Genomic DNA, 13677 nt, shown 5'->3' with positions numbered 1-13677 from the left:
ACTGTTTCTTTAATGTCCTGAGAGCATAAGAATGGGCAGGGCAAGACTCCTCTGTCTTGATTAAATGAAGATGACCCAGGAGAAAGGGGACTAGAATATAGGCCATCTCTTCCCTCATAGCAGGGCATATACCATCTGGAGAAGATTTGTCTGCTGAACCCTCCTAGTTTCAGGGTGAAAGGACTAATTGGAGAAAAAGGGTCAGCTGGAGGGGGAACCTGGCTGAGACTTTACAGCTGCTTCTAATTATAAGCCACCTCTAGGAGAAGGGCTGGGGACTCCAAGCTAAAGGTAGAGAGAGAGACTGAAGTATAGCCTGCTCTAGGAGAAGAGTTTGGGACTCCCAGCTTGAGACAGGACAAAGAGACACCATTTAAAATACAACCCCAGTTCCAGGAAAGGGGCTGAAGGGATGTCCTGAACAGGGGCAAGAAGCCAGTTAGGACTCTTTATATGGACTCAGCATGGGTGTGAACTGGGCAACTAATGACGTGAGTTTACTCTGTGTAGAAAGACTTAGTATATCAGACTCCATAAACGAGGTACATATTTTGAACCAACCTGATCTGGATAAGTGATTAAAGAATCCAAGGGGACAGTGAGTGCAGTAAATACCAAATGGGGGAGGGATAGCTCAGTGGTTTGAGCATTGGCCTGCTAAGCCCAGGGCTGTGAGTTCAATCCTTGAGGGGGCCATTTGGGGATTGGCTGTGCTTTGAGCAGGGGGTTAGGTGAGATAATTTTTTGAGGTCCCTTCTGTCATAAACAGATAGCTAAGGGTTAACAAAGGGAGCCAACACCTGACCAGAGGACACATCAGGAACTGGATTTTAAAGCTCAGGGAGGGAATTTTGTGTGTGTGTCCCTTTGTGTGGGTCTTTTGTCTGTCTCTCGGCTCTGAGAGGGATCTTTCTACTTCAAGCTTTCTAATCTTCAGTTTCCAAGTTGTGAGTACAAAGTAGAAAAAAAACAATAGGCTTTTATTGTTTTTTTTTGTATTTACTATGTGTGTGTTGCTGGAATGTTTTAATTAGATATCTTTTTGAATAAGGCTGTTATCATTTTTCTTCAAGAAATTGCCCTGTATTGTCAACCTGATACAGAGACATGTTTATGTGTTTTTCTTTCTTTTTATATAAAGCTTTTCTTTTTAAGACCGGTTGAATTTGTTTGTCCTAGTGGGGACTCAAGGGGATTGAGCCTGCAGCTCACCAGGGAATTGGTGGGAGGGAAAAGAAGGAGGGGGGAAGCTAAACTGTCCTCTCTGTTTTGAAAGTCAAGGAGTTTAAGTACAGTATCGTCCAGGATAACCCAGGGAGGGGGAGCCGGGGATGAGGTAAAGAGGAGAGAAGGGGAGGAGGTTGTTTTCCCTTTGGTGTGAGACTCAGGGCCTCTGAGTCTTGGGGTCCCCCCCAGGGAAGGTTTTGGGGAGATCAGAGTGAGCCAAACACTGAAAATTTTTGGCTGGTGGCAGAGCTATCAGAACCAAGCTGGTAATTAAGCTTGGAGGTTTCATGCAAGCATCCACATTTTGGACTCTAAGGTTCAGAATTAGGAATTATGCTTATGATGACACCTTCCAACCCCAATAATCTATGATTCTATGAAAGCAGGCCTGCTTGGCCATGGCATTACATATCCAAATTCTTCACCTTAATGAGCTTCTCATCTTAAAATTGCCTATGTTATGGATGTCTCTTCCTCCTCACTTTGTTTTTCCAGATTGTGAAAAGACAAATAGTTGGAGGAAAGATGTTTGGGTTTTCTGCTTGGTGTATCAGACACTTATGGGATTGTAGTGGAAATCTTTATTACAAAAAGTGAACTCATCTGTCACTTTAATTTTTTGTAAGTGGTCTAGAGATTTCAGATTCCTTTTTTCTGTTCCATTCATCAGCTGAACTACAACTTCAAAGAACAATTTTCATTTTAAAAAATATTTTGGTTTGTAGCTCACTAGCAGACCTGTGGCTCTTCAGCATTAGGACTCTGCTTACACAGTAGTAAGATGTGCGTAAACACTTATCACCATGTAAACTGTCCCATTTTGAGAATGGCTGGTGGGGTGCAGAAACCAGGTATAATGGACATAAAACCATAAGAATATAGGCCTGAAAGGGTCCCTGAAGACCACTCCAACCTCTCTGTGCTAGGCAGGACCAAGTAAACCTACACCATCTCTGACTGATGTTTGTCCAACCTGTTGTTAACAATTATTTATCATTGCTTTACTGGAACAAGGTGTGGAGCTGTTCAAAGATGTGGGTGACTGCTCAACTTCTGGCTGTGTCTGCTGGGAGTATTGTAATAGAGTTGCATGACCCCTTGGAGATTCTTTCTGTAAAAAGTTTGCACTTCTGAACTTCAGAGAGGCACTGACTTATGCAATATCTTCCAGTACCCAGGTGGGATGCAGTAATAGACTCTGCCATTGAGGGTAGATCTACATGAGGAGACAGACGTGCTAGCTCTGCTCCAGCTAATGTTGTAAAAATATCAGTGTAACCAGGACTAGCAAAGGCAGGGGCTTGCTGCCCAAGTACATATCCAGTTGGTCCAGCTGAGTTTGTATGCTGACAGCTAGCCTATACTCTTGCCCATGATACCACAACTGCACCACTATTTTTAGAGCATTAGCTCGAGCAGAGCTAGTGCTACTCTGTCTACCCACGCTGGGAAGTACACTCCCAGCTGTAGCATAGACATTCCCTGAACAAGCTCTTTGGAGTAGGGATGGTGATGCCTTTTGTATTTGGACAGTATCTAGCATGTGGGTGGTACTAGAAAAATAAAAATAAATAATAATCTATAATATTGAGACAGGGAATGTTTTGTAGATAAGTAGCATGCAAGTGAGCCTTGCAGAATTCTATTTTCCCACCTGCCTGGAGCAAGTCAATTTAATTTTCGGACAGCTAAGTAAGATTTCTATCTCATTCATCATCATCATGCCCAGAATGGGTGAGTAGATTTTTGTGTCAGTGCTAGTAAAGTTTCATAACAATTTTGTAAGATGTCTTATAAGGCCATCTTGAATGTATTCATGAATGACATGGCTGATGAAATGGAAAGTACGCTTATGAAATTTGTGAATGACAGCAAGCTGGGAGGGGTTGCAAGTATTTTGGAGGAAAAAAGATTAGAATTCTAAATGACCACGGTAAATTGGACATCTGATCTGAAAACAATAAGATGAATTTCAGAAAACACAAGTGCAAAGTACTGCTCTTAAGAAGGAAAAATCAAATGCGTAACTACAAAATAGAAAGGACTGGCTAGGCAGTAGTATTTCGGGAAAGAATATGGAGGATTTAGTTGATCACAAATTGAATATATGTCAAGAGTGTGGTGCTGTTGAGAAAAATGCAAATGTCATGCTGGGAATGTGTTAACAGGAGTGTTGTATGTAAGACATGGGAGATTATTGTTCTGCTCTGCTGGGTACTGCTAGAGTTCTCTGCAGGTTACTGGTACATCTGGATTCTGTATCCAGTTTTGGCACCACACTTGGAGAAAGATGTGAACAAATTGGAGTGAGCCCAGAAGAAAGCAACAAAAAAAGATGTTTTGGAAAACATTGCCTATGAATGAAGGTTGAAAGACTCAGGCATGTTTAATCTAGAGAAGAGAAGGGGAGGGGACACAAGTCTTCAAATATGTAAAAGGTTGTCACAAAGAAAATGGGACACTGCATGGGCCAGCCCAAGACCCCCCCTCTACGTCCTACCCATGGGACCGGCCAGAGCCCCTCCCCCCATCGCCTGCCTGCCCGGAGTTGGCCCAAGGACTACTTCTACCTCCTGCACACGGGGCCTACCCAAGACCCCCTGTCACCCGCCCGCATGGGGCTGCTCTCCCAAAACCTCCCTCCCACGCACAGCTCACATTGCCACTTGCCCTCCCTCCCTTCTGCACAGAGGCATGCTGGCCACTGCTGTCTGCAGCTCCCATTGGCTGGGAATGGTGAACCGCGGCCACTGGGAGCTGTGGGGGACTGTGCCTGTGGACAGTCAATGTAAACAAAATGTCTTGTGGCCTACCAGTGGATTACTCTGATGGGCTGTGTACTGAAGGTTGCTGACTGTTGGTCTGAGGTATACTTCAGTCTTGTCTCAGTGCCAGGAAGGGTGGGGGGACAACTACACGACCTTTTGAGGCTACTTCCAGCTATATATTTCTATAATTCACCTACTTTGATTTAACAATGATGCCAGACATGTTTATTTTAACTAGCCTTCTGTTTATCTAGGTTTTTATAGTATTCCCCGTACTATAACATCTGAGCACCTATAGTGGGTGGATTCCGTCACCTTATTGGCTTTTTTTTTCCTTTCTGCATTCAAAAAATTCTGTTGTAGTTTGAAATGTTGCTTATAAGCAGGTTTCTACCACTTCTTTTTATGCACAGTTAAATAACTGCCACAAAAGGTCCAACATCAAGTGAACTTTCAGGAATGTAATTTTTCTTATTATGTGTTCAGTTTTTAATTCAATTTAAGTAAATTGATTTACGTTTTCCCCTACTGTTTGCCAGCCTCTGTGAAACACTATCAATAACTTTGAGTACATCACAGCATATTGCCAGAGTACTTATTTTGTTCTTGTATCTGTAACTAAACAAAATTATTATGAGATTATAAATGTACCACATAAATAATTTGAAGGATAAATGTTGTAGATGTACATTAGTTTGCATGCTCAGAGGTAGATAAAGACAGTCTTCCTGATTATGTTGATTTTATTCTACTTATTTGATCTACTGTATCTGCTTTTTCAACTGACTTCAACCTTAGCAATAACTTCATTAAGATGCTGTCCATTAAAAGGGAAAGCCAGCTGAATTTAATTGATGGGTCTAACACTATAGTTAATAGCTTAACTTCCCACCCCACTTCAGAGTTCTCTTTGACAATAGGGGATCTCTGAGTTCTAAAGTGCAATAAGTAAATGGCTGAATTCTTTTGCATAAGTAGTTAGATGGTTGCTGTATAAAGCCTTGAACCTGTGAAGATTTCTGCATGTGCTTAACTTACGCGCTGGGATAGTTCCACTTACTTTAGAACTACTTGAATTCAATGGAACTACTCACAGGGTATAAAGTGGAACAGGTGCATAAATCTTAGTAGGATTGGGGCCTAATACCGTAAGAGTCTGATCCTTCAGTTCTTATTCAGCCCAAAACCCCATTGCAATCAATAGCAATTTGACACGAAGAAAGGACTGCATGAGCAGGCGTGAGATACAATTGCCAGGAATTTAGAGGCTTGAAAAAGACAATATTTGAAACCTGAGCATATCTTTTAAAAATACGTCCAATCTTGATTTAAAAATTTCCAGTAATGAAGAATCGACCATTACCCCTGGTAAGGTGTTCCACTGATTGATTACCCTCACTGATAAAAAAATGTGCCTTATTTCTAGTTTGAGTTTGTCTAGCCTCATCCTCAAGAAATGGATTTTATTCTACCTTTTTCTGCTAGATGAAAAGCCCTTTAGTATTGAATTTCTGATCCCTATATAGGTAAATAAGCAAAAGAGACTGAGCTCTTTGAGTCTGTCATTATAAGACATGTTTTGCAATCCTTTGGTTATGTTTGTTGCTCTTCTCTGAACCCTCATCCTTTCCATTCTCCAAATGGACATGATTTTGCAGCCTGAAAAACACAAGAGAAGGCTTTGACAGGAACAAGGACCTGTACACGGTGTTTGTTTGACCTGACCAGTGTCTTTGACACAGTGAATTGTGAGGGCCTATGGAAACTCCTTCATAAATTTGGTTGGCTAGATGAGATGATTGCTGGCATCCACTCATTTCATGATTGGCATGATGGCTAGGGTTGATGGAATGTGGTGACTCATCAGAAGTCTGTCCTGTTGCCAGCAGCACCAAACAAGGATGCCTATTGGCTCCAGTCCTCTTTACCATTGTCTTTTCAGCCATGCTCTTGTTCGCATTCCAGGACTTTGACAGAGATGTACACATCTGACTTAGACTGGAGAAGGGGTTATTCAATCTAAAGTGAGTCAGCGTGTTCACCAAGGTAACAACTATTAAGAGAGCTCCTGTTTGCTGATGACTGTATCCTCATTGCACACATTCTCAAGGACATTCAGCGTATTGTGGACTGCTTTGCCTGTGCCTCAAAATACTTTGGTTTCACAATCAGTCTGAAAAAGATGGTGATCCTGAACCAGCCATCACCAGACAAACACCATGATTCCATCATCATAATCAACAACACACTCCTCAACTCAGGAAATTCTACTTCCTAAGGTAGCATAATTTCCAGCAGCACCATGTTGAATGATGAGATCATTCAGTGCCTGGCAAAGACCACCTTGGCATTTGGCAGGATCACCCACAGTCTGCCTCAGAACCAACATAAAAATCTACTGCACTGTTGTTCTTATCTCACCTACTGCTGCAAGACATGGATGCTCTACTGATGCCACATCTAACAGGTGGAGAACTTCCACTTTCTCTGCTTATAATCCATCTGCAACATCTAGTTGCAGAACCGGATCCCCAATATTAAAGTCCTTGGGAGGTGCCAAATTCCTGTCATAACGAGCATGCTCATCAGGGCGTAACTTCATTGGATTGGACACATGGTCCGAATGGAGGTTTTTTGTTCAAAAAATGGTGTTCTACAGCCAACTGAGCATGGGAACCCATTGTAAGCGTTGACACACCCTCAGATATAAAGGTACCTTGGAGGCCAACCTCAAAGCATGCAAGATAGATATTAAAACCTGGGAACCCATTGCACTGGACAGACATAGATGGAGAGGTCTGTGCCATGAAGCCACGTCCACTTTTGAGGATTGGTGTGTGAGGTCTCTGGAGGACAAGAGAGCACATTGTAAGGTTTGTACTTTATCTGTTAGAATATTGATCCATATGTATTTAAGATAATTTGTTGGAGTTGTTGGTGGCTTGGAAAAAGGTAATGCCATTTTTGACAAAGTACTAATCCCTCTTCCCTGTTACCCACGGGATTCTTCCTAAGTAGGTGATTTTTAACATTACAATCTTGAATTTTCCCATCAAGTTTCAGTGTTACCAAGTAGGTTCAATTTATGCTCATAAATGAACAATTCCTGCTCCTTTTGTTCATAACCCAGGCTCCTAATGTTGTTGTACAGATAACTAAAGACTTTATTCTCTTCATGTCCCATCGGTGAATCTAATGTTAAGGGGAGACGAGGCTAAAGATATATCTATGTAGCAAAAAAAAATGTTCTGCAATGAGTCTCAAAACCTGGATCAACTGAGAAGGGCTTGCACTGTTGGGCTGAAAATAGAGTGTAAACATTTGGGATTGGTCTGAAGCCTGGGCTCTGAAACGTGGTGAGAGGGCAGTGTATCGGAGCCCAGGCTCCAGCCCAAGCCTGTAGTCAGTTAATCTGGGCTCTGAGACTCACTGCTATGGGTGGTGTTTTTTTTTTAAATTATTATTATTATTATTTGCATTGCTCTAAGACAGTTATAGATAGCACAGTTCATTTTAATAGATACAGTTTGGATTCAGGATAAATGTGGCAAATAATCCAAAACTTGATTTGTTACAAACAGAAGTAATATGAGCAGCCTCTCAGCGAGGCACATGTCTTGGTGTCCACGTTCATAGAATGTCAGGGTTAGAAGGCCATCTAGTCAAACCCCCTGCTTAAATCAGGACCAATCCCAGACAGATTTTTGCCTCAGATCCCTAAATGGCCTGCTCAAGAATTGAACTCACAAGTTTGGTTTTAGCAAGCCAATACTCCAACCACTGAGCTATTACTCCCCTCTTATAAAGTTCTTTCACTGTTTATCTTTACCAGTAAGTGTTCAGAAAAGGATTCTGGGAAGCTCCCTCAGCAGAAGGGATAATGGCCTTAAAATACAATGCTCATAAATCAACTTTATAACAAAGAATTATGATACAGCATCTGACCTTTCTGCCATATATATCCCTGGGTGAGGGAATCCTAATTATTGACCTAAATAGAATATTCGGGACTGGTTGCTAATAGCAATATGTTGGCTTCTTTTATCATCTCTTTCTCACCTATGTGCCATACTTATGTATCACCTTTATAGAAGAATATATTTTTTTAAAAAAACAAAAGCATTACTTTGAAACATTTTAAATATCAGGAAATCAAACTGAACAATCAGGAAAAAGGAAAGGAAAAAACAAACACACCCTCTCCCCCGCAAAACCTTGCCTTTTAAAACTATCCAACCTGGGTTTAAAATCTGTAAAAAGATTGTTTTTTAAGCCTATTGTTTAAAAGTCGACTGCATCAGGAAGACCAGTCATAATATAGGTTTTGTCTCTGTTACTGATCTCAGTTGTTTACAAACAAGATTATTGAAAGGGTTAAGTTGTGTGTGGTCAGCCATGCATATAAAATTTGGAGTGAGAGGAAACAAGTGGATTTGAGGTTGTTCTCCTTCAATTCATTCAAGGTTCACTGAGCAGGAAAGTGAATTGTTATGATCACTTCCTTTGAAAAGAGCAGTTGACAGGACTCATCAGAGAACTGCCAGAAACCTCAAGAGTTTTAAGCATGAAGCCAACAGTCCACTGTAAAATTGCTATGACAGCAAACTCATTAAAATAAAGGGAAATTTTGCCTGATATTTACAGTTTTCACTATGTAATTGAAAGCTTTGTGTCTGATTTCCAAAGAATTTATACCTGGGAGCCAAGAATGTAGCCTGTCAAGTAATAAAAGGTAGTTGTAATGTTTACCTGTGAAAGTGGAAAGGTTGTTCAAAGGTCAGATACAAGTCCCCTCCCCTTTATAGACCTGTTTTTTGGTCTACATCTTTGATGTGCTTTCATATTGTAAGGGCTAAAAAGACTTTAATTCAGATTAAAAAAAAAAAATTAAGGAGCTTTTTAGAGGGCTGTTTCACTACATGAAATGCCCATTTTCATGTGTGTTCTTTCAAAGTAAAGGACTTGACTGTGTACCCAGGTAGACCAAGTTTATTTAAGTAGTGCTAGCTAAACTGTAAAAGATAAACCATAATCAGTTGTGCTCAATAATGTTCATTTAAATAATAGAGAAGAATAATTCCCTCAATTACAGAGTAAAATTCTATGGGCTGTGTTATGCAGAAGATCAGACTAGGTGATCAGAGTGGTTCCTTTTCGCCTTAAAATCTGAGCTTTGTACTATTCGGTGATCAAAGCTCAGCTCAATAAATTACATACCAAGCTAACCAAGCACATAACTTTTCATAGATTTTATCACAAACTGTAAAACATTTAACAAACAATTAAAATAACGCATAACTAATCACATGTAAATATACTTAAAGGAAACAATTAGTCAAATATTAATCTTAGTTTAATTTAAAATAAGCAGTAACCTTCTATGGCTATAAAAGTATCTTAATGTGCAGTGTGCAGACAGACTTTTCTCACAGTCGGGAATCTAATTATAACAACAGTGTTATTGCTTTAGGTCTTAGTTGAATAAAAGCTTTGGGTGGATGTTTGTGGGGATGTGTTTCTGGCAGTGATTATGTCAGAATTAGCTTGTTCCTGGGTTCTGATTTTGTAAGTTGCCAAGCATGATTCTGTGGTAGAGAAAGCGGTCAGCTAGTTAGACTCTTCTCTCTCTGACCTCTCGGTGGTGCTCTGTCTTACTTCACGTCTGGTCTGGTGTATCATCTCGCCTTGCTTCTTTCTTGGGTCTGGTCAGACATGTGATGTCAGAATCAGCTATCAGTCCCCTTTTCCTTCTTTTGGGATGTCACCATTTATAACCTCCAGGCCTGTTTTCTTCTTGTCTCTAATTTACGGCATTAGCAGTTCTCAGAATTAGCTGTCTGCGCCTTCAAAGAAATGTTAGCAGAAACTGGCTGCCTTACTGTTGCTTCACTCTTTACCTTTCTTTGCCTTTCACACTACAGAAACCAAACAGAGAAAAAAGCAACAACCCCTTATAGTGTGGAAAGAGGATACATTATAAGTACTGAAGTGAGTCCAAAGGTGTTTAGAGGAAGACTTTGCTGGAGTAACATGCACACTGAGGGGACAGAAGAAAGTGCAAGTTACATCCACCTGCATTCCTTCTAGACTCTGACACACCTCAGAATTTGTTTCTGTGTCTGTACCTAATTATTTATAATTTCTCCAAAATACAGATTCTTAGCAATCTTTTCCCTTTTCTAAAATGCACATGAGTTGTAGGATTAGGACCTTCCACTTCAATTCAGCAGTTGGCAGAACTTATTTTTCATGAGCTTCACTTTAGCTTAGTGTCACCCCAGGTCCCTTCTAACAATGATCCCTGTTGGAAATAAAATAGATATAAACTCGTCTTTTTTTTCCTGAGTGTGTGGGAAAGCACAGAACATTCTTGAACTATCATTCATGAGCAGGCAAGGCATTTAAATATACAATAATTACTTTGTCTGATAAGAAGAACAAAGAACGGAGAAATAGCACAGGGTTGTGAAGGGCAGAGCAGGGGTGAGGGAGTGCCGCTGAGAGCTGCTGCAATGTTAACGTATTTGCATCTTTGTTTTAAAAGGACTGATATTATTTAGAGTCAGGAGAATATTTTCAAAATATGTATTTGAAAAGAATGAGTTAAATATCAGGCAACCAATACTGGCCACTTCTCTGTAGCAGCATATCAGCGTAAACATACAGGAACCTGCCATTCCGTATGGTGTAAAGGGGTCAAGCAACCACTGTAAACAAAATGAGCTAAGATTAAGATAGATCAGTAGATTGCTGTAGGATGTTTGAGACCTAGGCTGCACAGTTTGGTCTCATTTACAAGGGATATGGTTGACTGAAAAATTCACATACCTTGTCTGAATTTTGTACTTACTGTTTTTACAAATAAAACAGGGAGGATTAGAGCTGAATAGCATAGAAAATATTTTGTATATTTAATGTGTGCAGGTGACAGGTCTCTGTATATACCGAATACAAACCTGACTCTTGTCCTCACGTAAAAATCTCTAGCTCAAGTTAGTGGCATGTTTAAGTGTTGTGTTTTGGTTCATTTTTTCACCCAAGAAAAGCAATTTCCCCTCTTTTAACTGGAAGAAATCAAGAAAAATCTTTATAATTATTTCTATTACACTCTCTCTCTCTCTGTATATTTCTTACTCCCTGTGCATGAACATAAGATCATACCAAATATTTACTCACCGATGGGGACTTGGTTCTTGTGCATGCCATTTTAAAAAGAGCACACAGCATTGTGCATGCACTGTAAACTACATTACTCTTTCTCTTTGAATTATTTATATTTCTGGTTGTCATGAAAGGAAGTGAGACCCATTAAATGGTTCAACAACTGTATTTTATTTAAGTACATCAGCAAGAAGAGTTCATTCTTTCTTGTACTTCCCATTCCTCATTCCCCCAAGTTCTCTGTCTCGCTTCTGGATATCTGTGATCTGTAAAGGTCCCATGCTGTATAAATGAAATTGTATTTTAAATAGGGATGGATGGGTGAATAAACTGACCTGCACACTCACCCAAATCCCAAACCAAACTAGAATAGAACCTATCAGATGATCACATTGAACTCCAAGGCTGGATAACAGCAACTTAGTAGGCATCTAGCAAAGTCCTTTAGAATGCATATAACTTTTATGGACATCAATGAGATTTAAGCACATTCTTAAGTGCTTTCTCGAACAGAAATCGACTTTAGCATGTGCTTTGTGGCACTGGGGCCATAGTCCTTAAAACAAAGAAAGAAAAACAAAACAAAAAGTGTTCCATTTGTCCAGAATAGAACAGCTATTTAGGCACTAAGAAAACATTATCGTAGTGTTCCACTCACTACTCTGACTCTCTGTAGGGTCAAGTTTAAAATCATGGTTTCAGTATTCAAGGCCTTCCACGAAATTAGCTCTAGGCATTCAGAGCACACCTCACTCTCAATGACGTGGATTTCCCTGGGCATCTACATTCCTCAGAATAAGCTATGAAGTTGAAGCTGTCAATTTCAAATGAGAATGAGGATAAAGTTTTTTTTCAGCAAGAGGGGCTAAACTTGGTATTTGTTACTGGAAGACATTAGAATGACCACTAATTTCATTACCTTCTGAAGTCACTTTTTCAGTGCAGCTTTCCCACAACCACAACTATTAGCAAAGGTAGACAAGGAGCAGGAAAAGATGAAGGCAAGAAAGATGAGAAAGGTGAGAGATGGAGAAGGAAATACAATTAAAGAAATTACCAAGGTTATGAAGGAGGAATGCTAGGCTGGGGGCTTGTTGTGGAATTTGGCCATCATTTTCAAACCTGGTTACTTAAATTAAGCTCCTAAGCTAATATTTAGGCACCTAAATATAAGTAGTCTGATATTCAGAACTCCAAATGATTTCCATAACTGTCACAGAAGTCAGTGGAAGCTGCAGTTTTTGAAAATATAGGGTTTAGGATTCTACTTTGGAGCACTTCCCTTGGAAAACTATTGCCTATAGTTTTTTAACTCTTTGCATGGTGCTCAGATACTATGATGATAAGTGCTTTTATAAAAATCTGGATGGACTGATAGACCTTGATGTTATAGAACTATAAAAAGGGAAATAAGGACAACCTGGGTAATTACAGACCAGTCAGCTTAACTTCAGTACCCAGAAATATAATGGAGCAAATAATTAAGCAATCAATTTGCAAATACCTAGAAGATAATAAGGTGATAAGTAACAGTCAGCATAGATTTGTCAAGAACAAATCATGTCAAATCAACCTAATAGCTTTCTTTGACAGGAAAACAAGCCTTGTGGATAGGGAGGAAGAGGTAGATGTGGTATATCTTGACTTTAGTAAGACTTTTGATACTGTCTCACATGATCTTCTCAGAAAAAAAGTAGGGAAATACAACCTAGATGGAACTACTATAAGATGGGTGCATAACTGGTTGGAAAACCATTACCAGAGAATAGTCAAGCTGGATGAGCATGTCAAGTGGAGTTCCACAGGGATCAGTTCTGAGTCGGTTCTGTACAATGTCTTAATGATTCAGATAAAGGCAGAGACTACATGTATAAAGTTTGCAGACGACATCAAGGTGGGAAGGGTTGCAAGTGCTTTGCAGGATAGGATTAAAATTCAACATGATCTGGACAAATGTCAATAAGGACAAAAGTAAAGTACTCCACTTAGGAAGGACCAATCAGTTACACACATACAAAATGGGAAATGACTGCCTGGGAAGGAGTACTGCAGAAAGAGATCTGGGGGTCATAGTAGATCACAAACTAAGGGGAGGGAAGGGAAGGTTAAAGGTCTAGAAAACATTACCTATGAGGGAAGATTGAAAAAAAAATTGGGTTTGTTTAGTCTGGAGAAGAGAAGACTGGGGCACCCAAGAGAAGGAGAGTGATAACAGTTTTCAAGAACATGAAAGGTTGTTACAAAGAGGACAGAGACATTTTTTCTCTTTAACCTCTGAGGATAGGACAAGAAGCAATGGACATAAATTGCAGTAAGGACGGTTTAGGTTAGACATTAGGAAAAACTTCCCAGCTGTCAGGGTGGTTAAGCACTGGAATAAATTGCCTAGGGAGGTTGTGGAATGTCGGTCACTGAAGATTTTTAAGAGCAGGTTAGACAAACACCTGTCAGGGATGGTCCAGACAATACTTAGTCCTATTTTCTAGTCCAGTTCCTTGCACTCAAGACCTCTTGAAGTCCT

Source organism: Chelonoidis abingdonii, chromosome 1, assembly GCF_003597395.2.
Source record: "Chelonoidis abingdonii isolate Lonesome George chromosome 1, CheloAbing_2.0, whole genome shotgun sequence".
Classification (NCBI taxonomy): Eukaryota; Metazoa; Chordata; order Testudines; family Testudinidae; genus Chelonoidis; species Chelonoidis abingdonii.
This window is presented reverse-complemented; position numbering follows the sequence as displayed.